We start from the raw sequence: 17,814 nt of genomic DNA, 5'->3' as shown, positions 1-17,814 counted from the left end.
TCTTCTGTCTCATCTTTGTTCTTCATTCACCCATTTCTTCTTTTCAGATACATTTTGTCCCTCCTCCAAACTCTCTTGCTTTTCCATCTGTCTTGTTTTACTTACTATTTGTCCTCCTTTTTCACTCTTGCCGATTTGGTCTGATGGCCTTTGTTGTTCCTCTCTCCCACTTCATTGCTACTTTTCCCCTTCATTGCTCAAATTTATCATTAACTCTCCAGGCTCTCAATTGTATGCCTAAACCATTTATGAATGAATGAATGAATATACATTTTGTAGAGTGTGAACTTAGCCCAGGGGCATCAAGGCGCTGTGGAAAGGGATCAGAGTAAAAGATGTCTTAGATTTCGAGGGCTTAAAGGTCAGGGCAGGTGAAGAGCCAGGTCTTCAAGGTCTTACGAAATAAAGAGTGAGTATCCAGAGTGGAGATTGAGGAAGGAAGGGAATTCCACAGATTAGCCCCTATCAGCGAGAAAGCCCTCCCTCCCCACCTGGCTTTCTTAACTCTGGGAACTATTACCCGGTTCTTGCTTGCAGACCTCAAATCCTTACTTGGAAGGTATCTTTGAAAAATTGTATTGAGGCCTTCAGACCTATTGTGGACGGCTTTGTGGACCAAGCATAAGACTTTGAACAAAAAATTCTCCTCCCCAACCAAGCCAGTGCAGGCTTCTGATGGTATCTGAAACTAATTGAAACTTGGGGATACCCATAACCAGCCTAGCGGTGGCATTCTGCACCAGTTGACGTTGATGTAGAAGTCCCTTGTTTATCCCTACATAAAGGGTATTGTAGTAGTCTAATCTAGACACCACAAGGGCCACCACTGCCTGTTTCCAGGAAGGAAGGGAGAGAAAACGGAAAATCTTCCTGAGAGTCCGAATCATCCCAAAACAGGTAGAGACTGTTCAATTTATTTGTGAGCCCAAGGAAAGGGAGGAATCAGCAATGATGCTGAGAGTCTTGGCACTGAAACAGGGGCAAGGGCAGGATCCAAGAGTGTCAGGCCACCAAGCATCCAGATGTATACCTTGTCTCCAAAGAGTAGGACCTCTGTTTTGTCCCCAATGAGGGCTGCGAATCGGCACATTTGCGAATGGTAAAACCCTTGATATGTCTGGCCCTAAAAGATTGAGAATAACATAAAATCCTTCTTTCACTTGTAAGGATCAGCCAAGCAAATCAAGTCCTCCTCTTTAGCATGATGATCAGATGCACCTTTAGTATTTTCACGATGACTATGAGAAATCATTTGTTTCTCAGTCACAGGCCCAATTACAAGGTAATTTATTATGGGTTCCCTGATTTAAGAAGGACCTGCTGATGACTGCTCCATCCAAGAGTTAGAACAGAAAGGAGAGCCCAGATTTAAGAGGCGAAAAAGAAGAAAGGAGGGCAGGTGTAAAAGAAAAAAGCAACAAAAAATACATTGAAGCAGAAGAAGAGAGAAAGCCAGTACATAATTTGAACTGGCGGTTGCTGGTTGGGGCCACTGGCACTCACTTTTGGCGACAGGGACTTATTTTTCCTAATCAAATATTGATCAAGAGCAACAGAGGAAAAAGACACAAACTGGAAAGGAGGAGCAAGAGATGAGATCGAAAACCCGTCACAAAGAGAGAAAGCAAGAACCGGCAAGAGTGAGATAAAGGGGCAGCAGTGTCTGGTAGTGGATTAATGAGGCCCAACATTTAATAGTGCTGACTTCTGAGCAGACCTGTGGGCACCAGCACTCACGCTATTACAAATTAAGCACTGGAGAGGCATAGATGCAGATAACAATTACATTTAGAGAGAACAGCAGATAAGCATATTTAAATAGCTGGGGAGAGTGGGAGTAAGGTTTTGTAATCTGTAGAGCTGTTGGAATTATGTGGTTGTGCTCCTTCAGTTTGTATGTATCGTAGATCTAGCTATATGAAGGTTTGTATGCAACATAGAATCTTTGGAATATAATAATGAACTGAAGGAGAGGATTTGATCTTGGAAGTTCTTTGCGTTCTGTTTTAGTTGGAACATTGTTGGTTGCCTGCTACCTTCTGTGGTTGCTTGGACTTGCCTTTTTCTTAAAAAATTGCTGTTAAGTTTTGTGGAGTAGCATTGGACCATTCCAGAAGATGAGAGCATGAAATAGACAGAGGGGTGGTGGAGATGTGGAGAAAAGCGATACATGCAGACAAGAGAAAAATTATGAAGAGGCGGAAAAAATGTCAATGGAAGAAATGGATAAAAAGAGCAATGTGGTAGAAAGAAGGCTAAGAGAGGGAGAAGAAGAAGAGAGAATAGAAGAATAACTGAGGGGACAAATGAAGTGTGAACATTTGGGAATTGGGAGATAAAATAGCCGAGGCAGAAAGTGGAATAGGGACACATGAGAAAGGAGGTTTGGAAGAAGAAGAGTGGAGCAAGGAAAAAACAGTAACAGTGAAACAAGTTTGTGTTAGGGGATCAAAACAAAGGTGATGAAAGACAATAGCGCAAGTAGTGAGAAAGAGAAGCAGTAGAATGAAGGAGTGCCTATGAGGGAGGCGTAAGAAGAACGGACAGCTAAACAGATTGGATGAAGGGGGAATAATATTGAAAGGCTGGACAAAAAATAAAACAAAGAACGATTAAATAAAGAGAAAGTGTATAGAAAAGATAGAATGGGATAAACAGGAGAAAGAGAAGATAGTGGGAATTACAGCCCCATGGTTCTCTGAGAGGCTGAGAAAGCTCAGACAGGTCTGCCGACATCAGGAAAGAAATTGGCGCAGGGACCCTACTTTAGTCAAAAGGGATCTTCATAAACTAAGGCTAAGGGAATATAAGCAAGCTATTAATGAGGAAAAGGGCTCCTATTATTCAATGATGATGGAATCTATTAGTTCCCCTAGAGAACTTTTCACTTTGATATATTTCCTTTTATCCCCCACGACTAATGGTAACACCAAGGTCTCTCAGGACCTTTGTGATAAAATGGCAGGTTTCTTCTGTGCCCCAATTAAGGAAATATACTCCTCTCTGGAGAAGTTAAACTCTGAGGTAGCTAAACTGAATTCTCTTTCGGATTCCCTGGTAGTACCTCTGAAGGACTGCTGCTTGCGCTTCTTTCCTCCCATTCTTTCAGAGGATACTGAGTTGCTGTTGGGTGGAATCAGATCTGGCTCTCCCCTCAAACCCTTTCCTCTTAAGATCTTGAAATTAGAAAGGGAAGCCATTGCAACTCCTCTGACAGCCATTCTTAACACCGTCATCTCCTCTGGCCAATTTCCCACTGCATGGAAAACCGCAGTGGTAAAACCTCTTCTAAAGAAGGCCTCTCTGGACCCAAGAGAAATAAAAAACCATCGGCCTATTTCCCTGTTACCTGTTCCAGCTAAAATCCTGGAAAAACATCTTAATCACCATCTCAGTTCTTACTTGAAGGAATACCAACTGCTCGATGGTTTACAGCATGGGTTCAGGAGTGAACACAGTACAGAGAGGGCATTAACCTTTGTTTTTAACAACATTCGACAACAGGTTGATGCTGGTCATACTACCTTACTGATCCTCCTGGACCTGACGGCAGCCTTCAACACGATTTCTCCTCGTAGACTGGTTGGCAGGCTCCGGGAAATAGGGATAGAGGATTCCGCACTCAATTTGCTTTCAGCGTTTCTCTGGAACCATTCACAAAGAGTTAAGTTGGGCCAATTTCTTTCGGCCCAAAACAATTGTTTTGTGGATTCCCCCAGGGATCCTCGTTGAGTCCTACCCTCTTTAATATCTATGTAGTCCCGCTCGCCACCGTGGTAAGGTCTTTTGGCCTAGAAGTGCTATCTTACGCTGATGACACTCAGATCATGATTTCCATCACTGAGATCGTCTCAGCCTCAGCAGTAAATTGTAAAAACTGCATGCGGGCGGTGGCTTCATGAATGGTTGACAACTTCAAGTTGGTGATAATTTTGAAATCCTTAGAAAAATGCACAAAATTGCATTTTTCTATGTGCCATGTGGCGCATACACATGCATTCATGGCATGCATGTGCGCCACATGTACACACTTACCCTGTTTAGGTGTGCATCAGGGGGGTCTTATGTCCCCCTGGTACCCTTGCAATCGCATTTGTAATTTTCGATTACCTATTCGGTAAATAGCGAATGCCTTCCCATTCATTCCTATAGGTGATTCGCTAATAGGGAATGTTAAGGATTCACACAAAAAAGTGCAAATCCTACATACATTGCATTTGGCGATTCTAAAATAGCGAATTGGTACAATTCACTATTTAAGAATCGCAAAAGCAATTCTTGATACATCCGCCACTTAGACACTAGTCTTCTTCCACCTTAACTCACCAGCTTTGCACTCTGATAATATGTGTATGCTCAGTGTGCCCATTTAGTGCATACTCTTGTTTCTTCTGTTCGTTTCTTCATCTGGGAATAATCTGAATTTCCATTCTCTATAGTAAAGAAAAAAGACAGCATTCCTTTAAGTATAGTACGAAAAAAGTCAAAGCTTGCAACTGGAGATGGTCAATGAAAGAAGCAAAAGTTGCTGAATAGAATGCACATGTTCACAGAAGTAGCCCAACACTTGTACAATTTAACAAATGGAGGAAACATGTTTGAAGTATATAATTAGATTATATGCAAATCCTATATTAACATCAAACATCTTCAAAATAATAAACGACTGCAAATATTTTATTTGAAAAGGCTAATGGTAAGTTTTTTTTGCTAAAAACAATATGGCTCATGAGATGTCAAATGATGCCAAATGCCTAAACATTTACAAGCCATCATCTCCTCTCATGGTTCCACTGAAATGTTTATTTGTATTCTAATCCACTTAAACCACAATCTTAGTGCAGTTTGACTTTTGCAAATAATTCAAGATATATTGCAAACATCGCTACTTTCGCTACGTTTAGTAGAGATTGTTCATTATTACATCCTTGTTAGTTGAAGGCTTGACATATTTTAGAGTTTAATGATATTGCGCTTTGCTTGTCACACTGCTTCATCTTTTCTAAAAAGAAGACATTGTTAAACACACAGTTTACTCAATTGATAAAAAGTGAGGGCCTCATTATGACATTTTGGTGAAAGTGAAAGGGCAAGAATGCATCGTATTTAGGCAATACGGTGCATTCCTGTCCTTTCTGCCCGTGCTGGTTCAGTTTTGGCAGCATAATGCCAATGTAGGCATCCTTGCACCATGGTGTAAGGTTGCATCCGTTGCAGGAAACATTGTTTTTGTGTAGGAAGGGGTACCTTCTCACACAAAAACAATCCTACGAGATATTTTACTCTTTCTACACATGAAAATAGGAATAAACTTTAATACATTAGCATATTTCTTCTCATTACGCCTCACCTCGTGAGGCGTATGGACTTGAGGCTATGCTAGCTTTACATCACTTTGTACATTTGGGGCAGCGTCAAATTCCATGGGTGCTGGGAAAAACATATTGAAACGCCCATGGAAAGCCTCCCGTGCGCAGAGTAAAGCCACCCAGCGATTTGAACTACCCTTATTCATCATTTAGAAGGCCACTCAAAGCCATGCATGGTGGCTTTGCATGACTTCATAAATCTTTTTGAGACCCCTGCGTCATGCATGTACCACTTTACGTGGTGCAAAAGAGATGCAGAGTTCCCATAAGTTAGACCCTGAAAGTCTAACTTTTTTGACACACTTTTTTGACACATTTTGTTTGTTAACATTGACAAGAGCTGACATGTTTTTCTACTGTGGTGAGAAATGTGAAACAAGTCGATCTTTTACCAATTACTGGCATGGAGACCAATTACATGAAAAGAAGTATTACTTTAGTAGCACAGGCAAATATAAAAGAGTACTACTCAAGTACTCTTCTACATACTGTTACATGGCTTTTTGAATCTTCCATAAAACATCCAAATTAGGAATAATAATTTTGGGCATGTTCAAGTCATGTTCTTATTCAAAACTGCCACAAACAGGAAGGACTGCTTCATCTTTGCACAGTTGCTAATAAATAATTGGACATTCTGTGGATTATTACCAAGCCATTTAACAGTATCTAAAAGAGTATTTCTGTAGTACTTTTACACATAAAAGATTTGGCAAATTAATACCATTGTGTATACTGCCAGAATATTGCATGCATATTGTAGAGCCCATTTCGGCCGTTACTGACCAGTATTAGGCTTTTCTGATGTAGGGGCCTAATCTAAGAATTTTACAGAATCGGTAATTTAAGGAATCCGTAAATTATCGAATTCTTAAATACTGATTCGGTAAATTACCAAATTCCTAATGTAGGGAGCACTTAAATGAGTGCTTTTCCCATGTTAGGATTCGTTATTTACCACCAACTACAAGTTGGTGGTAAATAACGAAAACCCCCAAAAAAGCAATTTAATGCAAATTATTTCAGTGCCATGAGGCAGACATACATGCCCTTAGGGCATGTATGTGTGCCACATGAGCACCCATACACAATTGAGGGGTGCAACAGGGTGTCAAAGTGACACCCTGCCACACTTCAATGTTTTCCGCCTTTTACCGAATTGGTATTTACCGATTCGGTAATTCCCATTGAATGGGGAATACCGAATCAGTAAATTACCAAATTTTTCCCTACATAGCATTTACCGATTCTAAAATACTGAAACCGTAAAATTCGGTATTTTAAAATCGGTAAATGTCCCTCACCTACATCTGGCCCTTAGTGTATAGGGGGCTTTAGAATGGCTATTTTCCTTATAAGATTAATTATAAAATCACCTACAGAAGGAGATACAAACAATATGAGTTTTCCATGATTTTGCCTCACTCCAACTCAAGCTTTGGTAAATGTAAGACTTATAATTTAGTTGCATTATTGCAACAGATATCATCTCCAAGACACTCTGTTGCAAGAAAGCCTTTAAGTTGAGCAAGACTTCAATGTGTCCCTAGAAGGCCAAGGCTGAAAGGCTTTTTTGCCTGGTAGCCATTTGCTCTTTCAAGTGAAATTACCGAGTATCTACTTTTTCAGTTCATACATTAGTGAACATTGATTGGGGTGACCAGATTTCCCCAGACAGACTCGGTTTTCAGAGGACTGTCCCAGCATTCCCACTTAAATATATATATATATATTATATACATGTTCTGTTTTTTGGTACACAGGTCAAGTCATCCTGGGAAGCAGAATTGAAACGTATTCTTTCTTTTCCACACACACCTCCAAACTGTTAACTAATTTAAGGGATTTATATGCTTCTTTCAGACATCATAAGGAGGTCAGCTGCATGCTTCCAGCAGAGGGAAGACAGAGTGGGTAGGAGGACAGGGGGACCTAGGGTGTATATCTAGTAATAGCTATTGGTATGTGTACATAGATACACACTTACTTTGAAATTCATATATATATATATACATCTCTATAATATCAATGTAGGTATATATTATCTACTGGTGGTTGCTAGAAGGTAGTTTTAGTTAGGACCTGGTTTTCATAGGAAAGAGTTTTTTGGCACTGGTTGATGAATCTTCACAAACATTTCTGTACTGTACTGGTGGGTCTTATTGTGCATGGATGGTTTCGGAGTGATCCATCAAGCAGGGGCTGAGAAAAAGAGGGGATAAAAGTGTGTTTTGTTATGTTAATTCCCATAGAGATTGTTTCTTAAAACAAGTGTGGGATTGAGCGTTTGTTTAAACATCGGCTCCCAGGTAGACCACTTCCCAGGGGCAAACATTTATTAAAGAAACGGGGAGGGGTGCTTGCAGTCCAACTACCCAAGGGCAATTTAAGCCCCTGAGACTACCACTTCCCTAGGGTTGACTTAAAAAAATAAATTGAGGGGGCCATGTGGCCCCCTCCTGTGGCCTTTAAAGGTCCCTGGGACCCTCACCTCCCTGGGGCTTCAATATATATTTGGAGGGGGTGTGGACCCTCCTCGTAGGGCTTTCTAAGATCCTCAGGAACCATCACCTCCCCGGGGATGCAACAGTAAAATGGAGGGGGGCCATGCAGACCCCACCTCAATGGAGCAGAAAGGCCCCAGGTAGCCCCACTTCCCCAGGGCCAAAAACATAAGCAACAGGGGGAGGGAGCCATTCTTGGCCCTGGGGACCACCACTTCTCTGGAGCAAGCCCTTTAAACAGAAAGGAGGGGGTCCCATGGCCCCCATTCTGGAATCACTAATGGCCTGGGGTTTACCGCCATCCAGGGCCGGCTCCATATGCCCTGGGGTGTCCAACCCAGAGCATATATCTCAGACACTCATGCACCCACTCAAAGACTCAATAAGACACTCATGCACACTCTCATACATCCAGCGAGACACTTATGTACCCACTCCCAAACTCACTCAGACAGTCACACACCTATTGAGACACTTATGCACTCACTTCCACACTGACTCTAAAAGGTTACAGGTTACAGTTAGGAAATAAAATTAAAAAAACCTTACAAAGGTTACAGGGACATTATATTTAGGAAATAACCTTAAAAAAACATAGAAATTCACAATAAAAAACACATTTTACAGGGATATAGTTTGGCTTAAATTTCCTTCATACAAAACCAGTGAAATTCAGTAATTATTGTTAACCTGAGATAACTATAACTTACGCCTCCGCAATGCACTGCTTATGAAGTTACATATTACATCACTCATGACATGGTCAATGACCTCACTGATGACAGCAGCCAGAGAATCACTCACACTCCCATATACCCTCTGTAACACCCATCGACACACCCATACTACTACTTACGCATTCACTAACTCACCACAGCCACTCACACACCCACTCACTCACAGTTACTTACACAGCCACTCACTTACCCATACACCTACTCACCCAGCCACTCACTTACCAATGGAAACTCGCACAGCTACTCACTCCTCCATACATCCAATCACTCACCAATATAGCTACTCACACACGAACTAACTCCCCCATAGGGTCTCCCACTTACTTACCCATTTGACATAACCATACTGTCACGTGGTTGGTTTAGGCCAGGGGAGAAACACTGCTATTTTACAAGCACACATTTCTTAAGTTGCCTTCTTTTTGTGAAGTTGACGTTTGGCACACATTTGCTTTCCTGACTGTGCAGTTATGGTTCTTAGAAACCACATTTGCTTACATTTCAACTTTGTAGACACATTATCACAACACCTTGAAAATTTGTACAAGTAATAAAGTTTGCTGTGCACATGTTATTGTTTGTTGATCGTCCTGGAGGCAACATAGCTATCATAGGAGATAAACAGCGACAGCCTGGCTGAGGTCTCAGCACAGTTGTATGGATATGTTTTATTTTATAAACATGAGTATTTCCATGCTCAAATCAGAGGAGCACTCTGATGGTCACAGCAAGGTTGCTGCTTGTTGGAATTCCAGCCCAGCTGTTCCTGTTTTCCTCTGCGAGGAGGGATATCTGACTTATAACCAAGACGGGCCCCTGAAGACACTTACCCTCAGGTAATTGGGAGTCAGATCGTCCAGTAGGGGATTTTACAGATCACTCACCCTAGGCAACTAGGTTAGGGAGTGGATAGTAGGAGTACATTATACACAGTTTTTATATGCCAGCATATAGCCACTGCTTTAGCAAAATGGTGGAACTATTTATCCTTTTCTTTGTTCTTGTGATGTTAATAACTAATTTGCTCTGTCTATTAATCATTGAATTACATATATGTTATACATGGATCGCAATACTTCAATAAATGTTGAAATGCCTACTTCTGTACTTATTGTGTATCTCTTTGGATATGCACAAGTGACTGATCGAGAGGGTTCTAGATCTGTTACCATGATTCCTTGTGGAGTAAGTGTTGTCATGTTCCGAGGTTGCATGATCCATTTGTTAACTTCTTAGGTTCAGGGTACTTATGGTTGCACTGTGAGCTGGCAGGACTATAGGTCAACATATCCTGAGAGGGTGCATAGAATCAGTCTGGCACCATCCCAGCATTTATGTTGTTCAACAAACAAACAGTTACTGCTGTGAAAATAGAAGCCATACTACTTGGCGCCCTCAACGTTGGTAGTTTGGGTTCTCATTTAAAAAATCACATCAGTAGTTTTCTTTTGTATGCCAAATGACCCTAACTCATCTCTTAACCAGAGACAACTGTGTTGATAGGGAATATCCTCCTCAGCTGAGTAGGTAAACCCTATGTATTGGCTGAAATTTGTTCAAGCTTGAACTTTTCAAAGTATTATTCCTGTTGTGATACCCTCTCTGAATTCCACATATTCTTATGGCTGAAAACACAGCACTAAATATAACTGAGAACAGGAAGCATGTGGTTACTTAGCAGCTGCAACAACTAGGTCTGAGTGGAGTTACGCATAACTCTGCGAAGTGACAAAAAACTCTGTTGTGATCCACGGGGTTCCGCAAGCGACGGAGTGAGGTAAATTGAGCATGCTTGCACTCATCTTTAATTTTGGGTGTTTGTACCACACTGTAAAATTTGCACAAATGGTAACATGCTCAGAACAAGAGGGCACAGCTCCAATCTGCCACTTGAGTAAATGTTCTACTCAAGCATCAGATTTCGCGACGCGAGTGGCAGTGGCAGTTTTCTCAACATGAACGGTAGTGACCTGCCGCAACCACCCACATTGAGAAGTCTTACTAGAGATGTGGTCTAGCATTGGATTTTCCTCACTCACGCTCGTCAACTCACAGTTGCTGAGATGTCAGAGAAAAAATACTCTGCTTGCACTGCTACATGAAGATTTTTCAGAACTTCGTGCTCTACGGCTAGTGGGGAGTGGGAAAAACTCTGCCAACTCCGCGAGTGAAATAGAGTTTACCACCTAGCTCTAGTTACAACATTGTCTTGCCCTTATGGGTGGGGATGTTACCTTCGTGGCTGAGGCTCATGAAGCATTTAGAACAGAGGTCATCTATTTATGGGTAGGGCTGGGTGGTGTTGCGGAGTTCCGCTATTCAGAACAAAATGAAGTAACCAAAATACACCACCCCGCAATGTGGAGTTCCGCAAGCAGTGGAGTGTGTTAGGTTACGTTGTTCATGCACACGTTTAGCACAGGGGGGGTTTTCTGTGTTGGATAATCAGGGCAAATGGCACTATGCGCAGCGCAAGTGGGCGCTGCTTCTTTCTGCTGCTCGAGTAGATTTTCTACTCGAGAGGCAGCTTCTTCAAAGGAAACAGATGGTTTCTCAATGTGAGTGGTCATAACCATCTGTGACCGCCTGCCCAAAACCCAAAAAAAGAACCAATATGTACCCTATCCATAAGTCAGCAAAGTGGTATGACGGAGCATGTAGGATAGCCTACAGGGATCTGTCTAAAGCAATAAGGGTAGGTTCAAGGCAGGAGGTAAGGAAATTAAGGTCTGACTACAAGCCAACCCAACAACGGGCAAAGAAGGCCTTCGACGAAAAAAGATGGAGGGACCTGTTAGACGCGAGTAATGGGAAAAACTGGTGTCGATTCTGGCAACTAATTTAGTGGGGTAGTGATAATGCCGGTCCGGTACCAGTCAATAATGTCCCCCGAGAAGTTTGGGTTGCACATTATCAGACCCAATTTTCATTGCTTGTAAATAGTACTGGGTAGTCCCGGAGTATGTATGTATGTATGTATAGGCATTTATATAGCGCACTACTTACCCGTAGGGTCCCAAGACGCTTCGACCGCTGCGAAACCCTTCCTGGCTTCCCTGAGAGATGGTCCCTTAATGGGTATCTCCAGGGTGAGACCAGGCATCCCCGGCGGTCTGGTGGGGCCGTTAGTGAAGATGAGGCAAGCTAATGCCCAGAGTTGCCGAGTGTGATCGCTGATCAGAGTGGGCACCGAGGCGAGAGAATTATCGAGTCCGCTGACCCTGGTCCAGAAACCTGCCGCGCCGGGAATCGAACCCTGGTCCCGGGCCGTCCTCTGCTCTCGGGTCTGCCGCCTCTAACCAGTGAGCCACACTACTTCACTCCTAACATTTACTCTAATGGACATTGAGCGTGCTCTTGATGGGGTAACTGCAGGTAGGGCCCCGGGCCCGGATTGTATCCCGGCGGACATATTCAAATCTGACCGGGAGAATTGGCTTAAATATATTTTATTTTAGCAAATGGCTTGGCCATAGGTGCCCCTATTCGGGAATCCTGGTGTGGGGCTGAAATTATCCCCGTTTAAAAAAAGGGGCATCGTGCCAGCCCAACCAATTATCGGCCCATAAGCTTCATAGACACGATGCAAAAGTTGGTGACCAGATTAGTGCTATGCAGGGTAAATAGGTGGATTGATGATAATGAAATCCTATCCACCTACCAATCAGGATTTCGTTCCCATGTTAGCACTATTGACCACGTTTTCAGATTCATGTTGATATACTGGAATACAGTGATCTTAGCAGGGGGGACCCTCTATGTAGCATTTATAGATCTTAAATCTGCATTTGATCTAGTGCCCACAACAAGTTGTGTGACAGTCTTAAGGAATTAGGGATGCCCGCTGAGATCTTATCTTTCATTATAAAACAACATGAATCTACTTATACCCAAATACGATGGGGTCAACAGGGTGAGTTAACAGAAAGTTTTACTGTAAACAAGGGAGTTCGGCAGGGGTGTGTTCTCGTCCCTACCCTCTTCTCGTTGTTCATAAATAATGTTATCTTATATTACACCGAATATCCTATGGACGCCCCTACTCTTGCTGGATCGAGGGTTCCCCTCTTAATGTTTGCAGACAACACCTTAATCTGGTCTAAAACACAAGTTGGTCTACAAAGAGCCCTCAACATATTTAGCCTTTTTTGTAATGACCATGATCTTGTAGTCAATGTTGATAAGACGAAGGTCATGGTCTTACATAAATATAAAAATGTGAAAGCCAGAGTGGAAATGAATGATTTGTCCTTGGAACAAACTGACTCCTTTACATATCTGGGCATTACTAAGGGCAAAAGGATGAATTGGAAGCCACAGATGGATCTGCTAGTCTTAAGGCACAACAAACTAGCAGGGGCCCTTCTAAAAGAACACCGGCTATCCCAAACTAAACCAGTTGCTCCGGCTCTAGCTATATACCAAGGGAAGGTTAGAGCTTCAATAATTTATGGAGCTGAATTTTGGGGCTTCGAAAATCTAGCTCCATTAGTCCAAGCTCAGAACAAGTTTCTGAGGGCATTGACCGGCCTTCCTCAATCAACACCACTTAGACCTCTACTTTCAGATCTGGGTTGTATTTCTTTTGAGGAGGCTGCGGGCTTTAGACCTCTTGCCTATTGGCGAAGACTTTAGACTACCCCGGAGTTAGCTCCCTAAGTATATTAAAGAAGCTGACAAATCCAACAAAATCATATGGTTATTAAAGATCAAGGCTACTTTATCGGATATCCATTTGTGGGAAGACCCAGAAGGGAATTCATTCCCTTCAAAAACAGATCTTAAAGCCTTATATAGGGACATGGTCTGTCAAAAGTCTCTTTCTCTGGTGGATGGCATTTCCCTAACAGGTCTCTTTTTGGATCACAAAATCGAATACATGCTGGAGGCCTATTGGGATACCATTACGAGCTCTGGTGACAGGAAACTCTACCACCAATTTAGGGTGGGCACTCTCCCCTAAAATCTTTCACTAAAAAGTGGAGGATTGATCAAGATACAAAATGTCATTTTTGCTCATGTGAGGAAGAGACCTCACCGCATGTTCTGTTTGTGTGCCCTGCATACAAGGGCCCTCGTCATAAATGGCTCAAGTCGGCCTGCTCTATATTAGGAAAAAGATCTTGTCCAACGGCTTTGCTTATCCTAAAAACTGATACTGATACTAGTGAAGTCACAGGTATTGCTATGGCTATATTCTGGAGCTGGACGTGGTCCCTTAGAAGGAATAGTTTGCAAGGTGCTACGTAACATGATTTTGTTGAGTGTACTGTGTTTTTAGTCTCTTCTAATCTAATCTGCTTATGGGAATGAATTGTCTTGCCAAAACGTGTGTAACTATGGATACCATTTTGTTTTATTATTAATTTTGATATGGTTTAAAGAGAAAGTGATTTATAATCATTTTATAGTTTGACATGTGCTTAGAATTTTAATAGCATCTTATTATGAGATGTTTATTAATATCTTTTTTTTTAAAGTAACCATGAATTGTAATTACTTTGTATTGTCTATATGTGTCTTTTATGATTGTTTATGATCGAAAAAAGACAAATTTGATATAGTTAGCTACAGTTCATTATGTAAACCTTAACATGCAAATCCTTCAAGGGCTGCTCAAGCTGCACAACCATAATTGGCTGCACTGGGCATAAGCCCACAAACAATCAATGTGGTCTTGGGTAAAATTCTCATCAGACAGGAGGAAATTCCATTTTGCATTGCACAATAAACAAGTCATCTTGAGGCAATGTTTCACCACACCGGACCCCAGGAAAAACACATAATTCTAACAATATGCTTGCCAATGGGGATGGCTCCAACTGTGAAAGACTGTGCCACTTGGGGTAGGTCTTTGCTGCAGTATATACTAGCGGTACAAAAGGGGGTGGCGGTACAAAAGGGGGTGGTGATGGACGGAGCATCTGAACCAATCAAACACTCACACCCAGTCAACAGATCTGGGTTTAATCCATCACCGTTCTTTAGCCCACTCTGCCACCCCAGTTCAGACATGGCCATTTGCAAATCAGTCTGACCCTGTGCCTCATGGGACTAGTCCAACCCGAACTGCCAAGCCATGCCTTCCCTGGACGGGAAACAAGCTTCCTAGGACCGGTTTCTGGCATTACAGCCGTCTTCAGCCAGGCTTGCTTGAATCCAGTGGCAAAGTGAGCAAGGGACTCACGTCTAAGAATACCCTGCCAACTTATGGCGAACAAAGCGGTACAAAAGGGGGTGGTGATGGACGGAGCATCTGAACCAATCAAAAACTCACACCCAGTCAACAGATCTGGGTTTAATCCCTTACTGTTCTTTTGCCCACTCTGCCACCCCAGTTCAGACATGGCCATATGCAAATCAGTCTGACCCTGTGCCTCATGGGAACAGTCCAGCCCAAACTGCCAAGCCATGCCTTCCCTGGACCGGAAACAAGCTTCCTAGGACCGGTTTCTGGCATTAAAGCCGTCTTCAGCCAGGCTTGCTTGAATCCACTGGCAAAGTGAGCAAGGGACTCACGTCTGAGCATACCCTGCCAACTTATGGCGAACAAAGCGGTACAAAAGTGGGTGGCGATGGACGGAGCATCTGAACAAATCAAACACTCACACCCAGTCAATAGATCTGGGTTTAATCCATCACCGTTCACCGTGCTGGACTGTTCCCATGAGGCGCAGGGTCAGACTGATTTGCATATGGCCATGACTGAACTGGGGTGGCAGAGTGGGCTAAAGAACTGTGATGAATTAAACCCAGATCTGTTGACTGGGTGTGAGTGTTTGATTCGTTCAGATGCTCCGTCCATCACCACCCCCTTTTGTACCGCAGTATATACTAGGCCTGGACGAAGCTCATGGAGTTTCACTCCACCAAACTCCACCAAATTCTGCAGAGTTCCACGAGTATTGCTCACCACCCCAACGCTAACCTGTTGGAAGCGCTATGTACTTTTCCCATGTCATACACTGACGTGATTTAGCCTTGGTTAGAAGTGAGAGCATTCCCCCACCTATATTTCATGCCAATCTGCTTGGCGGTGGACTTCTTCTGGGAGGTGTGGTGCTGCTGGGGCATCAAGGTGACAAGGCTGTGCACGATGATGACCATGATGTGCACAGAGTTCACTACTTTGGGAGTGGGGGAGATCTGCTTGTTGTTACAAAGTGGAAGTGGGTTGGCGTGGGACTCTGCTATTCTTACCTTCTTACACCTCTTTCCACTCCCTCCGCTGGCTACAGCTCCAGTCCTGGTTTCAGATGCTCAAACAGGTTTCTACTTCAGAAATAAAACATGCTCCTTTGCTCTCTTTGTAATGCACATGCGTAATTTACAGTGCAAGCCTCAATCATGGGCACGCCTACCTTCTGCACTGATTGAAATAAAATAAAGAACAGGCAAGCACAAAATTTACAGCCACGTTGGATTGAACTGGTGGCACATCACACAACCCAAGGATGGCACGTCTTGTTGTTATAATCAACAAGAAAATCTTTTTCTTATTCAACCGTAAATGTAGGCACTTAAAACATTTTATGTGAAGGCTTATTAAAATTACAAAATACACTTGGAGAGGGATATGGATCATCTACATAAAATAAGCGGGCTATCCCACGGTTCTTTTCCCAGAATAATTGCAAACAAAATAGGGTCTTGTTACATTTAAAATAAGACATTCCTCACTTGGTTGTTCACTTGTTTTCTTGTTTGTTAACCTAAAACACCCATCCAAGCATGGCCACTCCCCTTTCATTTCAATTTGCTTTGCTCATTCCCTTGCATCATACATTAATGTCACGCAAGGACCAGGTGTTTCCTGTGGAAAAGTAAACTAAAGAGGGATTGGTGGACCAGACAGTAGCTGAAACGTGCTGCAATCCTGTGGAGAAAAACCAGCTCAGTTTGTTGTGAGATGAGCCAAGTAATCTAATTTCCAAATCCCGAGTTTAACGCCTCTGTCTTTTGAAGACTGTAGAGTAGGGAAGCTCTGGTGTGTCTTCCTTTGGTATTTCTTACTCTGTAGGGGCTAGAGTCCCATTGAAAGGGGTGTCTGAGGAGTGAGTACCCCCAGTAAACTCTGCTCCGCCAGCTGTTGTGGAATTTTTGCCAAAGCACACCCCAAGCGGAGCGTGGAATGTCAACACTCCACAAACTCCACTGGCACAGCGGAGTTTACCATGCACACCTAGGGTATATCAAAACACATTGTACACCCTCATTAGCTGTTTTGCAGAATTGCTTAAACACATCCAGAATGAGTATGGGGCAGCCTCTGCCCTGGATTTGCAGATGACGGTGATGGGAAATGCTGCCACTGTTTCTACCATTATGTTAAGTAACATCAAAGAGGAAGCAGCAGCGTTAGCTATACACCAGCGTCTCATGAATTTGGCTCCAGGACAACAGGAGCGCAACTTTCCTAAAATTATCGAAGAAACCTATGCAACGCTTGGTAGAGATAATTTGGGAGCCAGACTGGTAGACCACAAAATAAAGAGTAAATCTGAAAAGGATAACTCAAGCAAGCACCCAAATCTTCTACAAAGGAGAAGTGGGACAAAAAGAAAAATAAAGAAAAGGCTAAATCGCGGGTGGATCTCCTCAACAGGAAGCCACTGAGAAGCGCTATAATCTGTGTAACCATGACAATATTAGACCACCTGACAAGTATCAGGATACTGATAGACCTTCCTTTCAGGAGTCATCTGAAAACGCTCAGAGAAAGGTGGATAGTCAGAGCCCAGATCAGAGGAGTACATGAAACTGAAGAATGGCTTACAACGCTCATCACTCTACACAATCTAAACTTTAATTCGAAAAGAAGAAGGTAGCAGGACTGAAAGTCAAGCATGCAACGGATATTGAGGACACTTCTTCTGAATGTAGAGTGGGCTCTAACCATGCTAGGCAGCACAGCAGAGGTCATGATAGTTCACAGTAATGGTGGTGTGCCTTAAGACCGATGGAGTGAGATGTGGGACGCGGAACTTCTGCCTGGCAGCCCCACATTATCTAATATCCTGAACATCCCGGCCCCTGTTAAGAAGTCACCGGGGACCGGTAACAATAATGTACCTGGAGGAGACGAGTTGAATGCCTGGGTACAGCTCTGAAATAGCCCAGAGAGAAGTAACATGAGGAGCAGCTTGCAGGCACAGGATGGCGGCTGCTGACGGAGCTACTTAGAAACCCAGAGTATGGTAGGAC

The sequence above is a fragment of the Lissotriton vulgaris genome, chromosome 3_1 (genome assembly GCF_964263255.1).
Source record: "Lissotriton vulgaris chromosome 3_1, aLisVul1.2, whole genome shotgun sequence".
Lineage (NCBI taxonomy): Eukaryota > Metazoa > Chordata > Amphibia > Caudata > Salamandridae > Lissotriton > Lissotriton vulgaris.
Note: the sequence above shows the minus strand (reverse complement) of the source record.